This window comes from Carica papaya, chromosome 2 (genome assembly GCF_054855325.1).
Source record: "Carica papaya isolate Zhongbai chromosome 2, ASM5485532v1, whole genome shotgun sequence".
In the NCBI taxonomy this organism is placed as follows: Eukaryota; Viridiplantae; Streptophyta; class Magnoliopsida; order Brassicales; family Caricaceae; genus Carica; species Carica papaya.
In genome coordinates this window covers 24,157,880-24,185,651 of record NC_142310.1, presented here as the reverse complement: position 1 = coordinate 24,185,651, position 27,772 = coordinate 24,157,880, and the positions used below count along the sequence as shown (strand labels likewise).

Below are 27,772 nucleotides of genomic sequence, written 5' to 3'. Positions count from 1 at the left end.
TCCAAAATTTTTAGTGCATTTATGGTGTAAATGTGTATTTAATTTTTATTTAATTTTTTCTTTGTGAAACTATATACATAATATGCCTATAAATACTGGTATCTCAATAATAAGACACAATTTTCATTTCTCACAAGATAACATGGTATTAGAGCTGTTAATATATCTAGAAGAATTTAGATAGCTAATATATGAATAAATTGTGTTTTCCATACAAAAATAATGAATAGAGGTGAGTTTGATAGAAAATAAATAATGATAGATGGTTACAAAGAACATTGTGGAGAAAGAGGAAATGGGAAACATATTTGGGTTGATTCGTGAAAAGGATGACAGAGAAGTTGTATCAAAATATGGCTCTGATAGCCGAACCTATATTAAAAATATAAATTACATAATAAAGTTCTCCTTCTATCCTCTTTTTTGAAAAAAATATGTGTTCTTCTAGCACGAGATTGTTATTTTTTAATCAATAAATTTAATACAAATATACTTTATCTTAGGCCAAAAAAAATTTGCTATATACACAAGAAAACAAAAAAAGTGATATAAAAAGTCCTAGGGAACATACTTTTAAATGTTGGATTACCTGTAGGGTTACTTTACATGTGAAGCTCCCTCATGTATACATATTGATCATAGAATTTGGGATGCATCAATTACCCTTAACTTCCTTAACTGGAAAATTCAAGATGTTATATTTAGGAAATATAATTTCAAACTATCTTTTTATAAATAGTTTCCGTTATAGGTTTTAGCTATTCATCACTATTCTAAATAATTAAATATATATATATGTTTATTGTCATAGAACTTTTTAATTTTCTAATTATCATGAATTTTTTAAAAAGGAAGTTAACTTTATTTATCAAAGAAGATAGCCAAACAACATCATCTTAATCTTTATTCATCTTATTATGTTACTCTATTAGTTCATTTTATACCGGACACTATTAATTAATTCTAAATAATTAGCACTTTGTTGGCAAGGTGACCTACAATTTTCTTTGGGGATAAATCTTTTTAAGGGTTCGGCTGTAGGTTAGGTATTGCCTTAATGAAAAGATAATTTTATTATTAAAATGGTAGTTGCATGTTCTTTTCCTCTTTGAATAATAAAAAATAATTTTGTCAATAAGGACAATTCCATCATTTTTAAAGAGAGAATTACAAGAAAATACAAAACCACCAGCCCTAGAAAAATGAAAAGCACAATTTAAGAATAAAATTATATGATAAAATAAGTGATTCGAAATAGAAGCTAAACACCAAAAAAGCATATTCTTAAAACATTTGTTGTATGATCCCCCTTCATAGCCTCATACCAATAAATCAAAAGGTAAGTTACATTTCAATAAAGAATTCTTTCATGAGTTAGATATAGTTTTTTATGTTTTAGCTATACATATATATGCATATATGTACTTAAACTGAAATTTTTATGTTTTTAACTTGTTTATTTCTAAAATAATTTATTTTGATTTATCTTGTAACAATTAACTATTTCGATATTTTAAAAATTGTAAAAGGAAGTGAATGGCAGAATATTGGAGCTTATGTACATTTGAGATAGTCAATTGATGAAGATTGCAAAAGCTTAAACCATCACCCAATCTTCTAAAAATCTAATAAAGTACATAGTCACTTGTAGAAATTAAACTAATTGTCCTCCCTATTTCATCATCAACTTGAGTAAAGAGATCTATTTTCTATTTGAACAAATACTAATTCCTATTTCTCATCTTTGTTTGACGACATCCTAAAAAGTTAAAATTTTCACAGAATACTATAAAATAAAAAAAAAGTTTGAAAAAAAAGACATGCCTCCTTGCACAACTTTCTCTTCAGCATGGTGAATTGATAAGCTAAGAAGGAAACAAATTTTAAAAATATCAACAGTCTTGACATCAAAACTACTGAAAATGATTTCACTTATAGTTAAACTAAACTTCAAGCTTAGAGACTTCAATTACTCGGTGAATTAATAAGCCTACGTAGGTAAAGAATCTCAAAAACATCCATACTTAATTGCATCAGGACCTATTGAAGCCAACTATTGGTGATTTTAGTGAGTAATATAGCTTTTGTAATAGCTTTACCAAGGATTTTGGACTAATGGTGAATCAGGAGATGATGGCTGCTAAGAAGTGACTTAAGATGAATTGTATTGGTCTTAGAGTATCACATTGAATAGGAGGATTTTTTATTAGCTTTGACTATTTCTCTAGCCCTCTAGATAGGATTATGACGCTCTAACATTGGTTCTAACTAGCCAATGAAAGAGGCTATTTAGTGGGTATGTATACGTACCATTAGAACTCGTACAATGATGGTTTACATTGATTCTTCTATTTTGTTTATTTAGCTATTGTTTCACCTTTAAAAGTTATAGAGTTCTTACTTTTTTACTTATGTTATTGTATGATGCTCAATTTGACACTTTTTAAGTTTTTACTTTTTCTTATAGGAGATAATTGAAGCTAATATAGAGGGTAAATTAATGAGTATATTGAATATGGTAATTTTCTTTGATTTCTACACTTACACCTAAGAAAGTGAGTAGATAATCAAAGTTGTCTATGGTTAGAACAAGTTAACTGAGCTGGTGAATTAATGTGGCATCAAGCTTGCAATAGGTATCTAATACATGGAGTTTTTTCTTTGAAGAAAAGAAAATGAATGGGATTGGTGGTAGTTAAGGCTATAGGAGGATTATAAAAATTATCAGAGTATATATTTAACTTTTCTTGTCTACTTGTATAAGATCTTAATATAGTTATTAATTGAAAATTATATATATGATTTTAGTTTGAAATCGATATATAAATTAAATATATAGATTTAAAGAAGGAAATGTAATATGTTTTTGCATGTATATATGTGTATTATTTATTTTGATTTGTAGGCCTTCTGAAGATCAAAGAAGATACTGGCAGTTCTTTGGTTACTTTGAAACTTTGTTGTGATTTGGGAACGAATTATTAGTATGTCTAGATTAGAAGAGTATAAAAAACAAATACAGGGTTACATATGAAATGTTTGCAAATCATTATAATTAGCTAAAGAGCAAGTCTTATAAATATATATATGTATAAAGTGAGTCAAAAGAAAAGGTACGCGTATATAATTGTGGTACGATGATGGTAATTAAGGAAGTGTCTATGAATCCCGTTCCTCGTGTGTGGCTAATTTATTGTATATATAAAAATAAAGATTTATGTAACCTGCTCATCACATTATGGGCCTGAGTTCCAAATGCACATTTTCAATTCAAAAATGAATCTCCCTATAAGTTGAGTTAGACAGACGGTAAAAAAGGAGAGCAATTATATATGCAGGTATATATATATGTATTACACTTTTTTGAATATTAAATGCTAGATGCAGAATCTTTTATTTAAATCTTTAATTGTATATAGAAAAAATATATACACACATAATATTTTAGTGCATCAAACCATATGTATAGTATACAATTTGAAATAATTTATTCCCGTATATATATTGAAGCAAACTAGTTTAATATACCAAAGAATTTGTTAAATAATTAGGGAGTTAATTAGTTTAATTATAATAATTTTTCTTTGAATTGATCAATATGTAAATTAATTTAATATATGCTATATAATTCATTATAATTACAATATATATGATTATATAATTCATAAAGAAAAAAATTAATTATATGACATGATACGACAAGACCATTAAAAGCTGTGTTTTTCTTGTTGATATTTTTCTTTCTATTGATATTTACGAAAACATCATTAAAATTTAGATGCTCTGTAGCAGCCCCGGAAATTTAAAATGGAATTTATATTCAAAAATATTAAATGCGGAAGCGAGATCAAAATTTCAGTTAACATCCCTTACACGAAAACCAAAAACGTGCTCAAAATATAAAAGATTAAACTAACAAAAAAAAAGAAACTCGAAAGTAAAGCTATGAGTATGACTATGGAGTCTCTAGGCATCCCCTTCGTTGTCCTCCTGTGGAACGGGCTCGGGAACCATGTCTTCCTGATCTGAAATGATTAAATAAGGAATGAGCTACACTAGCCCAGTAAGGACATCACGATATCTCACCGTCACAGAGGTAAAGGTGGGTAGAAAACACAAAAGACCAATGGAGCATGATTTACGACAAATCCTTTTATTAATAATAAAACCTTTACCATCCACTTACCTCGGTGGAATTTATAAAACAATATACGAAAGCAATAACATTATCATAATCATGGAATCATATAAACTGTAAAACATAACACTTATCATGCCTTTTGTAATTCAATCATTATACAACATATCTTTTCCTCATTTACCAGCCTACTAGTATCCGTGGGGGTCCATAGGGGTCCCGCTACCCTTTAACCTTTAACATTCGTCATCAGATTCCAGGGCCGTCCCCATACCCCGTCCGGTATGGGCGCCAAAACCATAAACCTCAATACCCCGTCCGGTATGAGGGTGAAACGGGCCGTCCCCATACCCCGTCTGGTATGGGCGCCAAAACCATAAACCTCAATACCCCGTCCGGTATGAGGGTGAAACGGGCCGTCCCCATACCCCGTCCGGTATGGGCGCCAAAACCATAAACCTCAATACCCCGTCCGGTATGAGGGTGAAACGGGCCGTCCCCATACCCCGTCCGGTATGGGTGCCAAAACACATAAGATCTCTATACCCCGTCCGGTATGGGAGACCACAATCCCGGTAGGGTTCCCTACGGACCCGGTCCGTCCACCATCTCCCAGGATATCTAGTCAGGCTGAACACATTATACAATTTCCATTTACATAATCTTTCATTCTCCTTTTCCCTCAGTCAGCATTATCAATCACATACAAACAAGCAAAACGATAATTTATGCCAAACAGACAACATACAGCATCAATATCCCGGTCATTCAATCTATAATCAATAAAATAGTAAAATATGCACACGAAACTATAAAATGAAAACATCGAACCTCATGCTGCATTTAAAACTGTAAAACAGGCCAAATAACAGTTAACCGACAAACACACAAGACTCGGGCTCCATTAGCAACCTTAAGCAATTTCACACATTCGTTGATTCATGAAATACCGTTTTATCATTTATTGAACTTTAAAACCGTGATAGGAAATAGGGTGAGGGGTCCTTACACGTTTCGAGGTCCGAACACGGCTTCACAGTGCGCCTATAGGCTGTCCCTAATTTTTCCTAAATTTTCCTCGGGGAACTGAAACGCACTACTGGTACCTGCACCTGTTCCAAAAAATCCCAAATTAGGCCCAGGGCCCCTTTCAGCCCAAATCGCAACTCCGGCCGCCGTGCTCCGGCGACAGCGCCACCGCTGGTGGCGGCAATTCGCCTCGGGTTGGCTGTTTTCGGTCGTTTTTGGCCGAATTTGGCCACACTCGCATCGGTCCCTGCGAGAAAACAACCCTAGGGCCCTCGGGGGGCCAAAAAATCACGGAAAAACGGAGCTTACCGGGGGCGGCGCTCTCGGGTGCGGCGGCTCTCCGGCGAGGTTCGTGTTTTGGTGATTCGGCTCTGGTCAACCTGTAGAGAAAATAATGGTGATCACGGTGATATAAAAATTGCATCAAATGGAGGCCGGGAAGGGTCTCATCGGAGGCAAAAACTGAGAAGGGGCGTGGCGGCGCCGCTGGGCTTCGGCTGTGTATTCCAGCCGTTTGGCCAGGATTTTGGCTCCGATTTGGCCACAGGAGGAATCAGCGTGGAAAAACGAGTCGGGGGTACGAAATCTACCTCGATCGGCGGTCGAAAATTCCTCCGGTGCGGCGGCGGGTGGCGGCGGCCGGCTTCTGGTTCGTCTTCTCCGGCGAGCGGCAGGCGGCTAGGGTTTGTGGTCTGGTGTGGGGGTTCTATTTATAACCCTTTGCCTTTTGATCTCAGCCATCCATTTTGTTTTAATCTGGGCCGTCCGTTTTTGATTAAATCTGGACCGTCCGTGCGTTTAAATCTGGGCCGTCCGATCGTACGCTTGATCTGGACCGTCCGATCGCGCCTACGCGGATCGCCAACGTGGCCCTTTTTGGAACGACGTGGTCTTACCACGTGGCAGGTCCCGGTTGGCCGGGACTGCTGACCGGGCCTGCTGACGTGGCTGCCGACGTGGCTTTTTTTTTTTTTTTTTTTTTTCGGCCCCTTTCCGGGCGCTACATGCTCACCCTTCCATACACATATACAAACATCTCAATATATATTTACCTACCTTAACATGTATTCCTTCTATCGCTACCTTATATATTACATGTGTATATACATATATGCATATATCAACTAGACGAGACAACTAACATCCGGCACGCAATTGGTTTATAGTTAATTTGTTGGACATGGAAACTTTAATTTGTAAGAGTTCAAAATTTTCTGTGCAAAACATACTTACTAATACACTCCAAGAGTATTCTAATACCATAAAAACTTAGTTATGATATATACATGTATATGATATATATATATGGATATATATTGTGATTAATATTTGTTCTTGTGTTGTGAAATATATAAGTCAATTTAGTCAGAAAAAAAAATCATATAAACAATATAATGATGAAACTAGTAAAAGTAGAGAAAAGACATGAGAGGGTAAAAAACAATACATTTTAGAAATTTAGGATAAAAATAACTATTATTATTATTTAGATTTGATAGAGTAATAACAAGGACTCAAAGTATAAAACAAGAGATAATTTTAATTTAATCAAATACATTTCTCTCATTTATCATAAATACAAACATTAGCAAATTCAAAAAGAACATTTTAATGTCACAAAATATCCTATTAATTTACAAGGTAATGGTATGTTAATCTATTGTATCTTTTTGAGTTCAACAACTTTCTAACTAATACCATTGACTTTTAAAAGTATAAATTTAAATTATTGTTAATATGTAATGTGAACTTTGATATAGAAAAAAAAAGATTTCTATGGTTTTTGTATTTTCTTTTTTTAAAAAATTAAAAAGTAAAATGATAGTAATTGTAAGAGATCAAGACATACAATTAAGTTGGATTGTTAGGTGATGGCCATATTAGTTGAGGGTTAAGAGATAATATTTGTGAGTGTGGTTGCCAAGTATAATTGACTTCAAGTGTGAATGTATGTTGGGGATAATACAAAAGACAGTAGGTAGATAAATGCATTACAGTGAAGCAATAGCTTTTAATTAAAATGGATGGTCACAATTGAATAATTTTATATAAGTACAGCCTTGCAACAATTTACTAATTAATTTTTTATAATTACATTACCTTAAATCAAAAGATTTTCCCATATCCCCTATTAAAAACATAACATTTATGGAGATAGATTGGGTATTCCACTTGCAGTTTTAGAATGCACCACATCTTACCTTTCATTGTATATTCTACTATATTAAAATGATCCACCCCCCATTCCTTATTAATAGCTATTCAACCGTTGTATCATTTTATATATACCCCCTCCCGCCCCTTGGGCACACATGATAAAATACCATGACAAGAAAGAAGGTTAAGCTTACTTATATCACTAACAACTCTGCAAAAAAAGCCACATTCAAGAAAAGAAAGAAGGAGCTAATGAAGAAAGTGTGCGAACTTAGCACTCTTTGCGATGTCAAAGCTTGTGCAATTATTTACAGCCTTTATGACTCGCAACCAAATCTTTGGTTTTCCTCTCTCGGAGCCCAACACATGCTTGTTGACTTTAAGAGGATGCCCGAGATGGAGCAGAGCAAGAAGATGGTGAATCAAAAGAGCTTCCTGCACCAGAAGATCATTAAGGTAACGGACCAACTAAAGAAGCAGTGCAATGATAATCGCGAGAAGGAGATAACAGATATCATGATATACTCGAGGGATTTGGTAGAATATGCAAAACATTTGGCAATAGTGCTAGGGATACTTCGGAGAGCCAAGTTGTATGCAAAGTTCAGTAGATGTGACTTCTGGTTGGATCAAATAGCATTCTTGGCCAATATTGTGTCGAAAGATGGGGTATCTGTTGACCCAGCAAAGGTAGAGACAGTGGTAAAGTAAAAGGATGGAATCACTCAGCAAGTCACCTCAGCCTCAAGAGGCGACAGATGGAGGAGTGATGAAGCGTCCTGGTGAGACTTTCACTCAAATCTAGTAGGATTCTATGGTGCAAAAGTTGTAACAGCTGTATATGCGGTTCATTGATGGGATGAATCCTCAAACATAGCAACAGCCTTATGTAGGGTCCAACGGGGAACATGCAGAGGTGATGGTGCCATTCACAAATTAGAACAACCAGAATAATGGATTGATATAGTCTAGTGTGTTTAATTACCTTTAGGAATTGAATATTATGATATTTAATTTTGAATATTTTGGGTTTTTGTTGGAGATGTGCTTTAAATAACCAATTAAATTCCACCATAGAGATATGTTGTCAGTTTCTTAGTCGTCATAGTCATCGTCCAAATTGTTGTAGCTGTCATCGTCACAGTCATAGTCGTTGGGTCACATACATGCATGTACTTAGATTGCTTTATGTTATGATTTTCTTTAGATTAATCTTCACCTCAATATTTTATATTTCATGTGCTAGTGCTACTCTTCATTCTTTAATTTCTCCCTTTCCCCGGCTTGACGTGTCTGTATTACTATTTGTTAAAATATAAGCATGCTCAATATAAATTTATGCTATCAGAATGCTCTTTTCTCTTCTTTCTTTTCTTTTTTTATACACAATTGAGAGAGGACAAAAGCATTATTGATGCACTATATGTAGAAATTCAGTTTAGTTAGGAGAAAGATTAAACTAGCTAGATACTCAAATTTGTTTAGATTTCAAATGAGATGTCTGTATAGAATTTAATAAATATGGATGTGTTCTCCAAATCATAGAATTAAAATTTGGGATAATGGCATTAAGGAATAATATTTTCCTCAAAGAAAATTCCAATATAAACCAAATATCTAAAATAATTAATATTTTGATTAATCTGAAATTTAAATATAATTCTAATAATTTTATTTTAGTCAAAACATGTAATATTTTAAATAAGTAAAATATATTGGAGAATCTCTAACGATCATAAATAAATTTCACGATGCAATTATTTTGTTCAGAATATAGAAAAAACCTGAAATAAATAATTTTCAAACTCAACAATCTGTGAATTGTTAACTAATACTTTATGCAAGAAGAAATGTACAATATATACATATAAATATTTAAATATATACAATCACATAGAATAATAAATATAGAAAAAAAATTTTGACGGCTAATTTCAAACACTTTAAGCAATTAATATTTTGAATTTCTTTTACATATATAAATACTCAAAAATCAATGATATATATAGTTTCTTACTACTAAAAAAAATGTTACTGATATAAAATAAGACCATATTTAACTCCAGTGACACAAACTACAACATTAAATTTTTTTCAATATTATAGTATGTTACTCTAGTAACTGTAATACGATGTTGCACTTGATTCTTAAAGATAATAACTAGTATTTAACCTTTCTTAGTGGGATCACTTATTCAAAACCAATTTATACATTTGCGATAACAGTTTCAAAATTTCATAAGACACTAAATACTTTTTTAAAAATGAAGATAATTGTAATAATACAATAAATTATAATTAATTTTAACATATGATAGCATTATATATTTATTTTTGTGTTACATAAGAGTCGAATCTTCAATTCTTATTTTTGTAGAGTTAGAGAAATACCACTTCATTTAAAAGTCAAGTATTATCATGTCTAAATTATATTTAACTTTTAGAAGGATTGATTTCTATTAAGGTGGTTGGAAATGAAGTAAAGATCCTAGAATTGGAACTATTGGGCCTTTGGCTCGATCATTAAGGGATGGCATTAGTTCCCATTAATGAAGAACAAGTCTACTCACAATTTTATATAAAAAGTTAAAAAGTTAGCCAAATTATCACCTACATACCTTTTTATATAATCTGTTAACTTCTAATATCAACCATTTTCTAATAAAAATGTATTGAATATATTTATTTGTTTGTTTTTGTTAATATGTCAATTTAGTGATATATAAAAGAACTTAAGTTCAATTACTTTGTTTAAAATTAAATTTGCAGTCTGTTTTATGTATGGATTATAGAACTAATTATATTGATATTTAATTGTAACATTTCATTTTCTCACATAATTGTTTACATTAATATTTAATTTTAATTGTATTAAAATTTTTAATTAAATAGTTAGCATAATTTTTAATTAAAAAAAAATTCAATTACACAATTCAACACAAGTACAACATATAATAAAGTGCCATCTTTACTAAATAAAGGGAAGTAAACATGGTTAATTATATTCGATGAATCACTATTTTATCATTGTAAGTGTGTATATATATATATATATATATATAATCTCTCTAAATAAGACACACACAATAAAGTTATAATATTTAAGAATACAAAAAGAAATAAAAAGATAAAAAAATCATAGCACATTACATAAAAAATCATAACACAATACATCCTTTATAGATAAGCCAAATTCATAGTTAATAAGTGAAATATAAATCATATGGATGTTCTCTTGTTTTAATGTGTTAAAAACTCATAGCTAATGCCACCTGCATACCATTTTATATGAATGCTTGAACTTTTGCAAATTTAATAGAAGATTAAAAATGTACGAGTTTTTATATGATTTGTTAACTCTTTAGATAAAAGATAAGATTAATGAGGAACATGTATATCTAACAAATCATTAAGTAACATTTTGGCATTCCACTTAATGTTTTAGAATGCACCATATCTTACCTTAGATGGCATATTCTACTATATTATAATGCTCCATTCCCCATTTCTTACTAATAACTCTCCAATCCTTGTCTCATTCTATATATAGCCCCTCTTGCTCCTTGGCCAGACACACAAAACGTCATGACTAGAACAAGGTTAAGCTTAACAATATCACTAATGACTTTGCAATGTCAAAGCATGTGCAATCATTTACAATCCCTATGACTCGTAATTAGAGGTTTGGCGTTCCCCTCTCAAAGCTCAACACGTGTTGGCTGACTTCAAGAGGATCTCCAAGATGGAGCAGAACAAAAAGATTATGAATTAAAAGAGCTTCCTATGATAGATGATCACCAAGGCAACTGACCAAGTGAAGAAGAAACACAAAGACAATAAGGAGAAGTAAATCATGCATATCATGTTTCAAAGCCTTGTTGGGAAGCCCCTCCACCAACTCAACCTCATTGATCTCAATAGGGTTGGCTAATTAAACAAAACCTCAAAGAAATCCAAAAAATATAGAAACACTGAATAAATCACCTAAGCCTAAAGGGGCCGTAAATGGAGGATGATGAAGGGTTTGTGGGAGACATCGTCTCTGATCAACGAGGATTTTCTATCGCATAAGCTTCAGCAATCATAGTGATGGTTCATTGATTGTATTAACCCGTAAGCACAACAACAACTCATTTAGTGTTTGGTAACGGGGACCAAGTGCAGATGATGGTGCTGTTTGATAAGCACAATTAGAATAATACGCTAATATGCTCTAGAGGTTTAATTATTCTTAGGAATGGAATGATAAGATGTTTGATTTTGAATTGTTTGGATTGCTGTTGAGAGGTACTTAAATAACCAATTACAATCCACCAAAGATATATATCTTCAAATTCTTAATAGTTGTAGTCGTTGTTGTCATAGTACTAGTCATCGTAGTCATCGCGTAATAGTCAACATAGTCTTCATATCGCATGCATGCATGTAAAGGTATTAGTTTGCGTTAGAATTTTCTTCAAATTAATTTTCTCTTCAATATTTTATATCTCATGTACTAGAACTACTCTTATATTTTTTATTTTCTCTCTTGCCCCAGGTTGATGTCGCTTCATTGCTATTTGTTAAAATACATGCATGTCCAATGTAGTTTTAAACTATTGGAATGCTTTTCTCTCTTTTTTTCCTTTCTTTTATTTTTTATATGTAGTGGAGTGATGATAGAAGCATTATTGATGTAGTATATATAGAAATTCAGTCTATTTAGGATGACAATTAAGTTTGCTAGCCACTCAAATTTTTTTTTGATTTCAAATGAGATTTTTGAATGGGATTTAATATATATGAATACACGTTCGGATCTTAAAATTAAAATTTTAGGATACTGAGATTAAGAAATAATATTTTCATTAAAGAAAATCCTGATATATTATGACCATCTTAAACAATTAATATTTTTATTGATATGAACTTATACTTATATCAGGAAAAATATGTTAAACTAAATTATAAATATGTTATTCAATTACTTGAATAGACTTATTTTTTAACTAACTAATAGATAGATAGATTGTTTCATCTTTTTTTCTATATTTTAAAAAGTTAAAAAATTACTCTCACATATATATTACCAATTTAGAGCGTTGATGAGAAGTCTATGTATACTAGCTCCTTTGAGTATTTAGATAGTATCTTTTATATTTTGCTAAATATGCGATATTAAGAATAAGGATTGTTTTACATATACACACACACACACACACATACACACGTATATGTAATCTTTAATTAGTTTTAGTCATTTATATGTATAATAGCATGCAATCTATAACTTATCATAATTATCTTAAAGGTTAGAAGCAATAATGGATAATGAATTGTTTCCTTCTAGTGGTTTTCTGAACATGGTTGTGCCTTCTCTTCCTTTTTAATTTATATTATGATTGTCCGATATATTGTTTAATGGCACTTCTCCTTGTGTTTGTAATGATTAATTATCATTGATAAATTTTATTTTATTTGAAAAAAATAATATAAAAGGTCAATATGGAGTATTGAACCATGCTAGTATCATTTTTTTACTAGAAGAGAGACAACACATTTATATTATTACTGCATTAAATTGGCAAGAACTATACCTTTGATTTCTTTAAAATTTGTTAGATATCACAAAAGTTAATATGTATTCATCTCTATTACTTTTGTTGTTCTATTTTAAATTTGAAACATACTAATCGTTCCTTAACAATATATTGGGATTTCTTATCTTTATAAGAGATTTTGGATTCGAATTATGTTTTTCGTACATTATCTTTAGGAGATTGTGTCACCTAATTAATGAAATATATGAATTTTTATTAAAAAAATTAAATCATAAATTTTATTTTCATTTTTCAGAATTAATATTTTTTTTGAAAAGTAAGAGAGCTTTTATCAATAACAAATATATTTATAAAACTAACCATTAGGTATTCTTATATGCCAAAACCAACCATTAGTATCATCTAAATACATGAGACCTTATAGTATAAAACAAGTGCATCATCTAAGAAGTGTCAGAAACAACCATAAAATGGTCTAAACACTACATTCATATCTAAAACAAATTAGTGTAGTGGATTTCTTAGTTGCATGTAATTGATTGAAAGCAAAGATGCATAATTTTCTTCTTCTTTTCCTTCTTTTGTATGCGTTATTATGTATTTTAAGTATTTTTTTTGCACATATATCTTTAAACAAGTCTTCTTTTTCAAAATAATTATTGGTTATTGGTTATAGCTTCATGAAAAAATGTAAGTTTTATTATGTACAAAGAAAATAAAAAATAAAGCTTGATTGCATATAATAGTTAATTGTCTACTAAATATATATAATTTGTTGTGATATAGAGAGATATTATAACTTTAATAATTGTGATTAATAGTATTCCATAAAGATAAAATCAAATATATAATTGCTCTAATAATCATATTCTACATACCAAATGAAATAATTAATTATTATGGAGTTCAGAAAAAATCACCATGTGCCTACATTATATGTATAACTATTATGAAATCTTGTGTATGTGTAATTAAATTTTCTTTGGTGACAATAAAGTTTTGGAGTGTAAAGTTTGCAGAAGAAATTAAAAATGAAGAAAACCAGCATTAATTTTAAGGATGATCACATATTTTTCTTATAAATAAAATTTATTTTGCGAATTAGGAAAAAATGAATAATGACATTAATGCATAAAAGCAAATAAAAAACTATATATCTATTGTTTTTGTTTCTTTTTTCAAAAATTAAAAAATAAAATGATGGTAGGTGTAGGATATCAAGACACATAATTAAGTTTAATTTGGAAGGAGGTGGCCACATTAGTTGATGATTAAGAGTAATATCTGTGAGTGGTATAAGACAAAGAGGTGTGTATGGTTGCCATGTATGATTAATTTCAAGTGTGAATGCATGCTGGGATAATGCAAGAGAGAGTAGGTATATAAGTGCATTACAATGAATCAATAACTTGTAATTAAAAGGGAGGATTGGATGATTTTAGATAAGTGTAGCATTTCAATATTTTACTAATTAAATTTTGTGAAATACATTCCTTAAATGACAAGATTTTCCCATATTCCCTATTAAAGACATAACATTTTTGGAGATAATTTGAACATTTCACTTGCAATTTTAAAATGCACCACATCTTACCTTACATGGTATATTCTACTATATTAAAATGCTCCACTCCCCATTCCTTACAAATAACTATTCAATGTTTGTCTCATTTTATATATACACTCTCTTGCTCCTTGGACAGACACGACAAAACACCATGACTAGAAAGAAGGTTAAGCTCGCTTATATCACTAACGACTTTGTTCAAAAAAAGAAAGAAGGGATTGATGAAAAAGGTGAGTGAACTCAGCACTCTCTGCGATGTCAAAGCCTTTGCAATCATTTATAGCCCCTATGACTCAAAACAAGAGGTTTGGCCTTCCCCTTTCGGAGCCCAATGCGTACTTTCTGATTTTAAGAGGTTGCCCAAGATGGAGCAAAGCAAGAAGATGGTGAATCAAGAGAGCTTCTTGTGTCAAAAGATCGCCAAGGCAACTGATCAACTGAAGAAATAGTGCAAGGATAATCACGAGAAAGAGATCACGTATATCATGTTCCAAAGTCTTATCGGGAAGCCCCTCCACCAACTCAACCTCATTGATCTCAACAAGTTGGGTTGGCTCATTGAACAATACCTCAAAAAAATTCGAAGAGTATTGGAACACTCTGGAAGTCACCTCAGCCTTAGGAGGCCACAGAACGCAGGAGTGATGAAGGGTCCTAAGGAGACATTCACTAAGATCACGGAGGATCATCCGGTGCAGATGTTGCAGTAGCTATAGACGTAGTTCATTTATGGGATGAACCCACAAGCACATCAGCAACCACCTGGAGCAGACGGGGAATAGGCAGAGATGATGGTGCCATTCACCCATAAGAACAACCAAAATAATGGACTGAAATGGTCTAGTGGGTTTAACTGCCCTTAGGAATCGAGTATTATGATATTTAATTTTAAATTTTTTGGAGTGTTGTTGGAGATGTACTTTAAATAACCAATTACATTCCACCAAAAAGATATGTTGTCGGTTTCTTAGTCATCGTAGTCGTCGCCTTAATAGTTGTAGTCATCATAATAGTTGTAGCTGTCACCATCATAGTTGTAGTCGTCGAGTCGCATGCATACATGTACTTGGATTACTTTGAATTATGATTTTCTGTAAATTAATCTTCTCTTTAATATTTTATATCTTGTACTAGTACTACTGTTCATTCTTTAATTTCTCTCTTCCCCCTGCTTGACATGGCTACAACTACTTGTTAAATAGCTACATGCTCAATGTAATTTTAAGCTATTATAATGCACTTTTCTCTTCTTTTCTTTTCTGTTTTATTTTACATAATGGAGTGATGACATAAGAATTATTGATGTAGTATATGTAGAAATTCAGTCTAGTTAGGAGGAAGATTAAGCTAGCTAGCTACTCAAATTTATCTAGATTTCAAATGAGATTTTTGTAGAGAATTTAATACATATGGATATGCTCTTCCAATCTTGAAATTAAAATTTAGGATAATGGCATTATGGAATAATATTTTCCTCATAGAAAATCTTGATCTAATCGAAATATCTCAAATAATTAATATTTTTATTAATATGAATATTATGCATGTATCTGGAAAAAATACGCTAAAATTATAAATATGTTGTTTAATTATTTGTTGGATTTATTTCGGGTTCTACTAACTTAAAGATATATAGAATAATCTATCTTTGGTCCCTATATTTTAAAAGGTAAAAAAATTATAGTCACATGTATACTACTAATTCAGAGTGTTGATGGGAAGTATATGTGTACACTTGCAACTAGCTCCTTTAAGTAGTTTGGACAATATCTTGTTTAATTTGCTAAATATGACATATTATTGTGATATAATAGCAATGTTGTCTAAATAACTAGTAGAATAAGTATTGCTTCATACGTATACACACATATATATAACCTTTAACTGTTTTTCGTTATTTATATTACACGAGCATGCAATCTATAGCACATCATAATTATCTTAAAGGTTGGAATCAGAAATGGAGGACGGATTGTTTCCTTCTAATTGTTTTTTGAACATGACTTTACCTTCTTCTTGTTTTCTCAATCTCTATTGCGGTTGTCGGATGTATTGTTGATGGTACTTCTCGTTATGTTTGTAGTGGTTAATTACTATTGATAAATTTTATTTCAATTTAGAAAAAAAAGTTAATTATCTTAAAGACAAATATGGATTGTCGAGGTTCAGAAGGCATATATTTTAATACCATACTAGTATCATTTTTTTTACTGAAGGGAGACAACACCTATGTATTATTACTGCATAAAATTTGCAAGAAATATATCGTTGATTTCTTTAGGAGTTCTTTGGCAACTACGTAAATCAATAAGTAATCATATATATACTTTTATTATTATATTTTAAAATTAAATTACAATAATCATTCCTTAATAATATGTATAGTATTTCCTCTCTTTATAAAATTTTTTTTATTGAAATTGTATGTTCTCATATGTTATCTTTAGGAGATCGTGCTAATTAATAAATGAAATGTATGAATTGTCACTATAGAGATTTAAATCCTAAATTTTATTTTCATTTTTTAGGATTAATATTTTTTTTGAAAAGTAATATAGCTCTTAACAATAACACGCAGATTGACAAAACCAGCCATAAGGTATGCTTATACACCAAAACCAACCACTAGCATCATCTAAAATACATGAGACCTTAGAGTATAAAATAAGAGCATCATATAAAAAGTGGCATAAACAACCATAAAATAGTCCACACTACACATCTAAAACAACTTCTTGCATGTGTAAATGTGATAATAAACAACTTATAGATTGTGAGAATTAGAGTGAGTGTATTGTTGTGATTGCATGTCTATAAGCCCCAACATTTTCTATATATATTTTTGGCTATATGGGCACTAAAAAGAAAAAAGCAACTAAAAGTGCACATATTGTTGGGACTAAAACAAAGACTTTTATGATTGAAATGCAAACTATCTTAATTGGAGGACTATATTGGAAATTTGCGAAAAGCAATATCAATATTCTATATGATAAAAATGGGATGCTCAGTACAAAGGATGGGTGACCTATTTATATGCAATTCTAATAGCGTAATTACAAGCAATATCAATCTTTTATTTCGTTGCCATTTTTTTCTCCCTTAAGACAACTAAGTTCAAGTTTTTTTTTTTCTCTCTGTCTCTTTTTAACTAACCCCCCATATACAAGGAAAATTAATTAAGTATTCTACCAATCTTCTGGTTCAATTCATTTTTTTTACACATCTACGCATATAAGAGAGAGTGGATATATACATGCATTATAATGAAGCATTAACTTTTAATTAAAAAAGATAGTTGTATTTGAATGGTTTTATAAAAGTGCAGCCTTGCAACAATTCACTAATTAAATTTTTTAAATTACATTACCTTTAATCATAAGATCTTTCCATATGTGCTATTAAAAATATAACATTTCTAGAGATGATTTAGGCACTCCATTTGCAGTTTTAATCTAACCTTACAAGGTATATTCAATGTTCCACTTCACATCCATTACTAATAAATCTTCAACCCTTGTCGCATTCTATATATGTACCATCTCGCTCTTTGGCCAGACATGACCAAACACCATGACTAAAAAGAAGGTTAAACTTTCCTATATCACTAACAACTTTGCCAGAAAAGCTACTTTCAAGAAAAAGAAGAAGAGTTTATGAAGAAAATTAGTGAACTTAGTATGCTCTGCAAAGTCAAAAGCCTGTGAAATCATTTACAGCCCCTACGACTGGCAACCAGAGGTTTGGTCTACCCCTTTCCTATCCCAACGCCTGTTGGTCGACTTCAAAATGATGCCTGAGAAGGAACAAAGAAAGAAAATGGTGAATCAAGAGAGTTTCTTGCGCCAGAGGATCACCTAGGCAATTGATCAATTGAAGAAGCACCGTGAGGACAATAGGGAGAACGAAATCATGCAAGTTATGTACCAAAGCCTTATTGGGAAGCCTCTCCACCAACTAAACCTCATTGTTTTGAATGATTTGGCTTGGCTCATCGAACTATACCTCAAGGAAATACAAATAAGGATGGAAACACTCAACAAGTCACCCCAGCCTAGTGGGGCCACGTATGGACTGATTAAGGATTTCAGGTAGATGTCCAAGATCAATAAGGATTCTCCAACATATGGAGTTTTACCCATCTTCTAATTTTCCTACTTTCACCTTAGTAACATACCAGTACTATAACATATGGAGTTTCACCCATACTAAAAAAATAATGCAGTATGTAAAAAAAAATAAGTAATACATTTTTATCAATTTATTTAAAAAATAATTGCTCTAATTAAGGCTTATCCATAATCTAACTAATTAAATCGAATTTATGTATATATATATATATATATCCATCCTACTTCTCATACTCATTTTATTTAAATGATAAAATAGTAGGCATTTCTTATCAAATTTATCAATTACAATACATTTCCACTGTTCCCCAGGTGGATCAAACAAATAAGATTACAATCAAATTTCCTTGCCCACAATATATATCAAATATGAAATAAATTAGAACATTTGTGTATATATATCGAACATATAAAACATATACGCTAATTGAGAACAAAAAAAATGTCCTTACATGAGTTTTGCCATCTATACATGTTTTTCCAATATAAAACAATTATAGGATTCCTCATTCTTTTCCCCTTTGAAGGTATACAGGAAAAAGGCACTCACATACACAAACGTATATAGAGAAAATAGTTATATGTGATCTCATGTCTTTATTTTATATGAATTTTATGTTTTAAAAGAACATGATGGGTAGGGTAGAATTATAATTAATTGGTCCAAGTGGATTTATTTTATTTCAGAAAAGAAAGAAAATAATTTTATCATTAGTGTAGCAGATTTATTAGTTGCATGTATTTGATTGAAAGCAAAGATACATAATTGTCTTCTTCTTTTCCTTCTTTCATATGCTTTATTATGTATTTAAATATTTTTCAGCACACAAAATTTTCAAATAAATCTTCTTTTTCAAAATAATTACTGATTGTTTACTACAACTCTATGAAAAAAATATAAATTTTGAACGTATAAAGAATCCAAAACATGGAAGCCCGATTGCATATAGTAACTAATTATCTACTAAATGTATATAATTGATTGTGATATAGAGACATATTTTGACTTTAATAATTGTAATTAAAATATTCTTCTATAAAGATAAAATAAAATACACATACACTCTAATAATCATATTCGACATTATGCATACCAAATGAAATAACGCAGGAGAGAGTAGATATAAAGATGGACTATAGTGAAACATTAGCTCTTAATTAAAAGGGATAGTCATGATTAAAGGAATTTTGTATAAGTGCGGCCCTGCAACAACTTACTAATTAAATTTTGTGAAACATTTCCTTAAATCAAAATATTTTCCCATATTCCCTATTAAAGACATAGCATTTTGGAAATGATTTTGAAACTCCACTTCAAGTTTTAGAATGCAGTACATCTAACCTCACTTCGTATATTCAATGTTTCACTCCCCATCCTTTACTAATATTCTTCAACCCTTGTCTCATTCTATATATACCCATTCCCTCTCCTGAGCCACAAACCAAATGACAAAAGACCATGAGTTGAAAGAAAGTTAAGTTTGCATATGTTACCTAATCGCGTCGTAAAAAAAAACCACATTCAAGAAAAGAAAGAAGGGGATGATGAAGAAAGTGAGTGAACTTAGCAGTCTCTATGACGTTAAAGCCTATGCAATCATTTACAGCCCCTATGTCTCGTAACAAGAGGTTTGGCCTTCTTTTCTATGAGCCTAACGCGTGCCTGTTGACTTTTAGAGGATGCCCGAAATGAGCAGAACAAGAAGATGGTAAATCAAGAGAGCTTATTGCACTAAAGGATCACCAAGACAATTGACCAACTAAAGAACCAGTGCAAGGACATTTGCGAGAAGGAGATCACATAGGTCGTGCTCCAAAGTCATATTGGGGAGCCCCTCCACCAACTAAATGTCATTGATCTCAAGGATTTGGGTTGGCTCATCAAACAACACCTTAAAGAAATCTAGAAGAGGACAGAAACACTTAGCAAGTCACTTTAGCCTCAAGAGACCACCTAACGGGGGAGTCATGAAGGGTCCTTAGGAGACATCTGCTCAAATCAAGGAGGATTCTCTTGTGTAGGAGCTACAACAACTGCAAGAGTGGTCCATTGACAGGATGAACTCGTAAGTACAACAACAGTTTCATGTAGGGTTTGCCAGTGACGTGCAGGCAAAGATGATGATGCCATTCACAGATAAGAACAACTAGAATAATAGACTGATATGGTCCATCATGTTTAATTACCCTTAGGAATCAAGTATTAGAATGTTTAGTTTTTAATTTTTTTGATGTTGTTGGAGATGTATTTTAATTAACCGTTTATAGTCCACTACATAGATAGGTTGTCAAACTCGTAGTCATTGTCTTAATAGTTGTAATCTCCATAGTAGTTGTAGTTGTTGTTGTCACAGTCATTCAGGCATCTTTATGGCACTACGATGCGTGCTGGTGCACATCTACACACAGGGTCTTTGTGTGGGAATGCCACTACACTCCAAGCACCTGCACATTGCAGCAAGCCTTGGGCATCATGTTGATCTACCAGGCTTCTACGGATGCTGAGGGGTCTTCGCAAATGTGCTCCCTGTACCGCGGGTGTGCATAGGAGGATAAATTCCCACGCGCACAAGGTAAAATAAATGTAAAATCTGTAATGTAGTAAACTAAGTAAATTTTGGACAAATTGATATTTTAGGAATATTAGTATAAATTGAAATTTTGGTATAACAAAAAATGATGTGGTTAATTTAAAAGAATAAATCTAATAAAATTACTAAGATCTTAAAATTCTAAGAATAATTTTATAAACTAAAAGCTCATTAGAAAGAAATTTTAAATCTATAAATAATTGTAAAAAAAGGAGAATCAACATTTAAAAAACTTGAAAGTAAAAGACTAAAGAACAAATAAAACCATACTAAAAGAATCTAAAAAGTTAACCAATAAAATAAAAAGTCAAAATTTAACAAACACATAATCTAGTTAAATCTGGTTCACCATATTTCCTTTGAGAGGTATTTAGTTTTGATTATTTCTTCCAGAACTGCTTGAATATGCGTGACATCTCCAATGCAAATTAAAGCATAATGATGCAAGATAAAGAAACAGATTACTAGTGCATTATACAAATTATATGCAGTGTAGAATATTATTATAAATCCCTTATCAAAATATATGAGTTCCAATTACAATATATATAACTGAAGCAAGAAGTGGCAACAAAATACAAAGGGCCACTTCCTTCACTATGCAATTAGACTCATCAGAGTGCAGGACAAGTCATGCACTTAAGATTTGTGAGTCCTCGGGATCCTCATAGACTTCAAGGGGTAGGTCAATGATTGGTTGCTCACTATCTTCTGCATCTGGAGGGGCATGGAAAGGGTGAGTTCCATATACTCAGTAAGGAAAATAACATTTAAATAAAATCGTAAGATTTTAAGAGTGAATAATTATATCATTAATACTTACCATTAGGTCACGTCAAGGTCTTTTTTTATTTTATGAAAACAATTTTATTTATTAAAAGAAACATCATCTCACAGTCACAATGATCAAATCAAAATCATATTTAACAATAGAAAAAACCAAATCATGAAATGCTCAAATTTTTGTGTCATGCTCCACGAATTCATTCCAACTTCTATCTTTGAGGGGAGATACAGATTTCTGACTATCCATGTGGAATGAGCATATCAGATATATAACGACAATTTGCTCAAGTACATTTTTGGCTTGCCAAACCATGGTACAATCTATGACCATGGTCATACCAACCACAGTGGTCCTATCATATATTCTATCATCATGAAAGTACTTAACCAAATGTGACTTGTAGCGCCCCGAAAGGGGCCGAAAAAAAAAAAAAAAAAAAAAAAGCCACGTCGACAGCCACGTCAGCAGGCCCGGTCAGCAGTCCCGGCCAACCGGGACCTGCCACGTGGCAAGACCACGTCGTTCCGGAACGGGCCACGTTGGCGATCCGCGTAGGCGCGATCGGACGGCCCAGATCAAGCGTGCGATCGGACGACCCAGATGCAATCGCACGGACGACCCAGATTAAAACAAAATGGACGGCTGAGATCAAAAGGGAAAGGGTTATAAATAGAACCCCCACACCAGACCACAAACCCTAGCCGCTTGCCGCTCGCCGGAGAAAACAAACCAGAAGCCGGCAGCCGCCACCCGCCGTCGCACCGGGGAAATTTCCGACCGCCGATCGAGGTAAATTTCGTACCCCCCGACTCACTTTTCCACGCTGATTCCTCCTGTGGCCAAATCGGAGCCAAAATCCTGGCCAAACAGCCGGAATACACGGCCGAAGCCCAGCGGCGCCGCCGCACCCCTTCTCAATTTTTACCTCTGATGAGGCCCTTCCCGGCCTCCGTTTGATGCAATTTTTATATCACCGTGATCACCATTCTTTTCTCTACAGGTTGACCAGAGCCGAATCACCAAAACACGAACCTCACCGGAGAGCCGCCGCACCCGATAGCGCCGCCGCCCCGAGGGCCCTAGGGTTGTTTTCTCGCAGAGACCGATGCGAGTGTGGCCGAATTCGGCCGAAAACGGCTGAAAATAGCAAACCCGAGGCGAATCGCCGTCGCCAGCGGCGGTGCCGTCGCTGGAGCACGGCGGAGCCACCGTGCCGGAGTTGCGATATTGGCCAAAAGGGGCCCTGGGCCTAATTTGGGATTTTTTGGAACACGTGCAGGTACTAGTAGTGCGTTTCAGTTCCCTGAGAAAAATTCAGGGAAAATTAGGGACAGCCTGTAGGCGCACTGTGAAGCCGTGTTCGGACCCCGAAACGTGTAAGGACCCCTCACCTTATTTCCTATCACGGTTTTAAAGTTAAATAAATGATAAAACGGTATTTCATGAATCAACGAATGTGTGAAATTGCTTAAGGTCGCTAATGGAGCCCAAGTCTAGTGTATTTGTCGGTTAACTGTTATTTGGCCTATTTTACAGTTATAAATGCAGCATGAGGTTCAATGTTTTCATTTTATAGTTTCGTGTGCATATTTTACTGTTTTATTGATTATGGATTAAATGACCGGGATATTGATGCTGTATGTTGTCTGTTTAGCATAAATTACTGTTTACTTGCTTGTATGTGGATTAATGATGCTGACTGAGGAAAAAGAGAATGAAAAATTATGTAAATGGGTAATGGTATAATGTGGTCAGCCTGACTAGATATCCTGGGAGATGGTGGACGGACCGGGTCCGTAGGGAACCCTACCGGGATTGTGGTCTCCCTTACCGGACGGGGTATGGAGATCTTATGTGTTTTGGCGCCCATACCGGACGGGGTATGGGGACGGCCCGTTTCACCCTCATACCAGACGGGGTAATGAGGTCTATGGTTTGGCGCCCATACCGGACGGGGTATGGGGACGGCCTTGGAATGGATTTCAAGTGTTAAGGATTAACGGGTAGCGGGACCCTTATGGATCCCCATGGATACTAGTGGGCTGGTGAATTAGGAAAATATGTTGTGTAACGATTGAATTACGAAAAGTTTGATAGGTATTATGTTATACAGTTCATATATATGTTTTTATGATGATGATGATGTTATTGCTTTCGTATATTGTTTTATGAATTTCACCGAGGTAAGTGAATGGTAAAGGTTTTATTATTAATAAAAGGATTTGTTGTAAATTATGCTCCATTGGTCTTTTTGTGTTTTCTACCCACCTTTACCTCCGTGACGGTGAGATATCATGATGTCTTTACTGGACTAGTGTAGCTCATTCCTTATTTAATCATTTCAGATCAAGAGGACATCGTTCCCGAGCCGGTTCCGCAGGAGGACGACGAAGGAGACGCCTAAAGACTCCCTAGTCACATTCGTAGTTTTTTTTTTACTTTCAAGTTTCTCCTTTAGGTAGTTTAATCTTTTATATTTTGTGAGCACGTTTTTGGTTTTAGTGTAAGGGATGTTATTCAAATTTTGACTTCGCTTCCGCATTTGATATTTATAATATAATTTCCATTTTAAATTTCTAGGGCTGCTACATGACTCCTAACAGATATTTATTGCACCGCTCTCGTTAGAGGGTACGTCGTCATCCACAGGAAGTAGTCCTTTAACATCTTTCTAGACTAGATAGGGGAGTGAGAAATAGAAACCCCTCCGAGATAAAATACCTAATGAGACGCTTGATACATTATGCATGTCAATACAAATACATATATTTTTCAGGCCATTCAAGCTCATTCTCCTTCTCTTTCTTTCTTTTTCTATATATATTTCAGAAAATTATCATCAAATTCATGTTATTTAAGTTACATGCAAATTATTAAGTGCCTATAAAATCACATAACATGCTTGAAATCAAGAACAAATCACTTTATTAAACATAAAATATGCAAAACACAAAACATAAACTTCTTAATTTTGATTTTCTAGAAATGCTCCTTAAGATGCTTAAGGAAATACTAAATTTCTTCCCAAAATCTTGAAGTTTTCCTACACCTTTCTTCTTCTTCTCTTCTTCTTCTCTCTCTAGATCACTCCCTCTCTCTTTAAGCTCTTGGAAGACTGAAAATGAAATGGAAGTGATGAAAGCAAAGGGTCCCTATCTATAAAAAATTAGGACCGTTGGATTTGCGCCAAATGGTAAAATTCAATGAGGAAAGAGCAAGTTGAGTTAAAGATGAGTGATTTTACATGACACGACGGCAGTGCAAAAAATAGAGGAAGAATCCTTCATCAACGGTGCAGGGCTACAGCGCATATGGCGCAGCACCTAGGCCTACAACGCACTGGCCCAAGCGCGCAAGCCTACTACGCGGATGGCGCGTGTACAGGGCGCATGGCATCTAGCCATGTCTGCAAGGACTATCCTATTTGTGTACAATGGGACGCAGCCACGGATTTGCCAATCTGCACCTGATGCGATGCATGTGCAAACTGGCCCTATGCCCCGAGCCGATGGGATTTGCACAAGTCTTGCGTTGGTCGTGTGTGCACGCACGCACACAAACAGTGTGCTGTGTCAGTGCGGGCGAGCCTCTTCTGCAGGCGTTTTCCTGCAGGATTTTGCCTCATTTTCTATTTTTCTCCTGAAAATTATTTTAAAATAAAAATGCTGCACAAAAATAAAATAATAATAATAATAATAAATAAAATAACAAAATTTGAATAAATTAAAATTATAAATTAAAATTATGAAATACGATATAAACTCCAAGATAAATTTAAATTAGTTCAAATGGCCTTAAGGCCTTATAAATAGGAGTTTCTAGATACACATTTAATGTGGTGATAAATGGGATGTTACAATATGGGTGCTGGTTTTGATCCCTTAATGAAACGGTAGTTCAGTTGTCCTTGTGACTGTGAATGATTTGATATTCATGTTCTAGGGCTCAAGGGCATGAATGATGGCAACGTGAGAGACCTAAGATATTTATATTTGTATTTAATATTTGTGAATGTATGTTTGTGTCTATCTGTGTACCAAGACATGACTAATCAATATCTCTTTTCTCCTCTCTAGAACTAGGTGTAAGCAGCTGCACGTATAGGTTTACAATCAGTGTAATATAAATTAAGATAATAAATTAGTATAAAAAAAACTATGTCAGAAGAGAAGTTTCATCTTCCATGCGTGAGTTATGTAAATCCATTGAATACGGTATTGAGCGTCTTCATGATGATTCGTATGAATTCGACATTTGATTTGGATATGAATATTTGGCGATAACTTTTGATTTGAATTTGTTAATTGAACTTAAAATTATTGTTTTACTAAACATGCATTAATGAATATTTTAAAACATATCCATGTTGCATTATTTCAATTTATCATATTAAGTATCGGAACTCACCCATATCCAACCCCCTCTTAGATCTAGATTTGGAAGAAAATTCTGAAGAATCATCTTTATTTAGATTCCTTTCAAGAGGAATAGTTTTGACCAGACTTTGTATTTTATTTTAAACTTTGAGGCTTGTTTTTATAATTATGCTATCTAATATTTTGTATTCTAAAAGGTAGATGGCCTGATTGCCTCAGGATATAGTCTTTTGTAAATTTTGTATGAGTTGTATAGTTCTGCTGTAATATAAATATCTATTTGGACGTTGGTGCCCTGTTTGGCATTAGGATGTCACATTTCTTTTTGTTTTTTTTTTCTTTATGGAGCAAGGATAAAAGCATTATTGATGCAATATATGTAAAAATTCAGTCTAGTTAGGATGAAGATGAAGCTAGCTAGCTCCTTAAATTTTTTTAGATTTAAAATGAGATTTTTGTATAAACTTTAATAGATATGGATACGATCTTTAGATCTTGAAAATAAAATTTGGGATAGTGGCATTAACAGGTAATATTTTCCTCAAAGAAAGTCTCGGTATAATCATAACATCTAAAATAATTAATATTTTGATTAATATGAATATTATACATGTATCTTACAAAATACGTTAAATTAAGTTATAAATCGGCTTCTAACTAATTAATAAATATGTAAAATAATCTATCTTTGTTCCTTATATTTTGGAGAACAAAAAAATTACACACACATATACTACAAATTTATAGTTTTGATGAGAAGTACATGTGTACACTGGCTACTATCTCCTTTGAGTAGTTTAGACAATTTATTAAAAATTCCTTAAAAATTATATGAGTTCCCAATTACATATATAATTGAGGCCAGAAGTGGTGAGAAAAAATAAAATATCAAAATCCAAAAAGGGCCACTTCTATTATTATGTAAAAGGACTCATCAAAGTGCAAGACAAGTCATGCACTTATAAAAATTTATGGATCCATGGGATCCTCAAAGACTTCAAGGGGTACGTCAGTGATCGGTTCCTCACTATCTTTCTGTAACATCCCATGTGCTAATTAAGTCAAATGGGTGTCAGATAAAGATTCAGAATAATGAATGCATAATAAAATTTATGCAGTGGAAAAAAATTATTAAAAATCCCTTACGAATACATATGAGTTCCAAAACATACATATACTGAGGCTAGAAGTGGTTGCAAAATACAAAACAAAACATAAGAACCAATTTTTTCACTAGATTATTGTGCTCATCAGAGTGCAAGAACACAAGTCTGAGTGCATGACTATTGTATATATACGTGTTGGAACTCATATGTATTTGTAAGGGATTTGTAATAATTTTGTTCCGCTGCATAATTTTTATCATGCATTTGTCATTCTTAATCTGCATCTGAACCCATTTGCCTTAATTAACACTTGGGATGCCACAAACATATTCAAAAAGAATATTTTAGTGT

At 32.9% G+C, this 27,772-nt stretch overlaps 1 pseudogene; it reads left to right on the top strand.

The window, feature by feature from the left end:
* Nucleotides 1-7,492: 7,492 nt before the first annotated feature.
* On the top strand, nucleotides 7,493-8,035 carry LOC110807064 (agamous-like MADS-box protein AGL80 pseudogene; annotated as a pseudogene).
* Nucleotides 8,036-27,772: the final 19,737 nt, after the last annotated feature.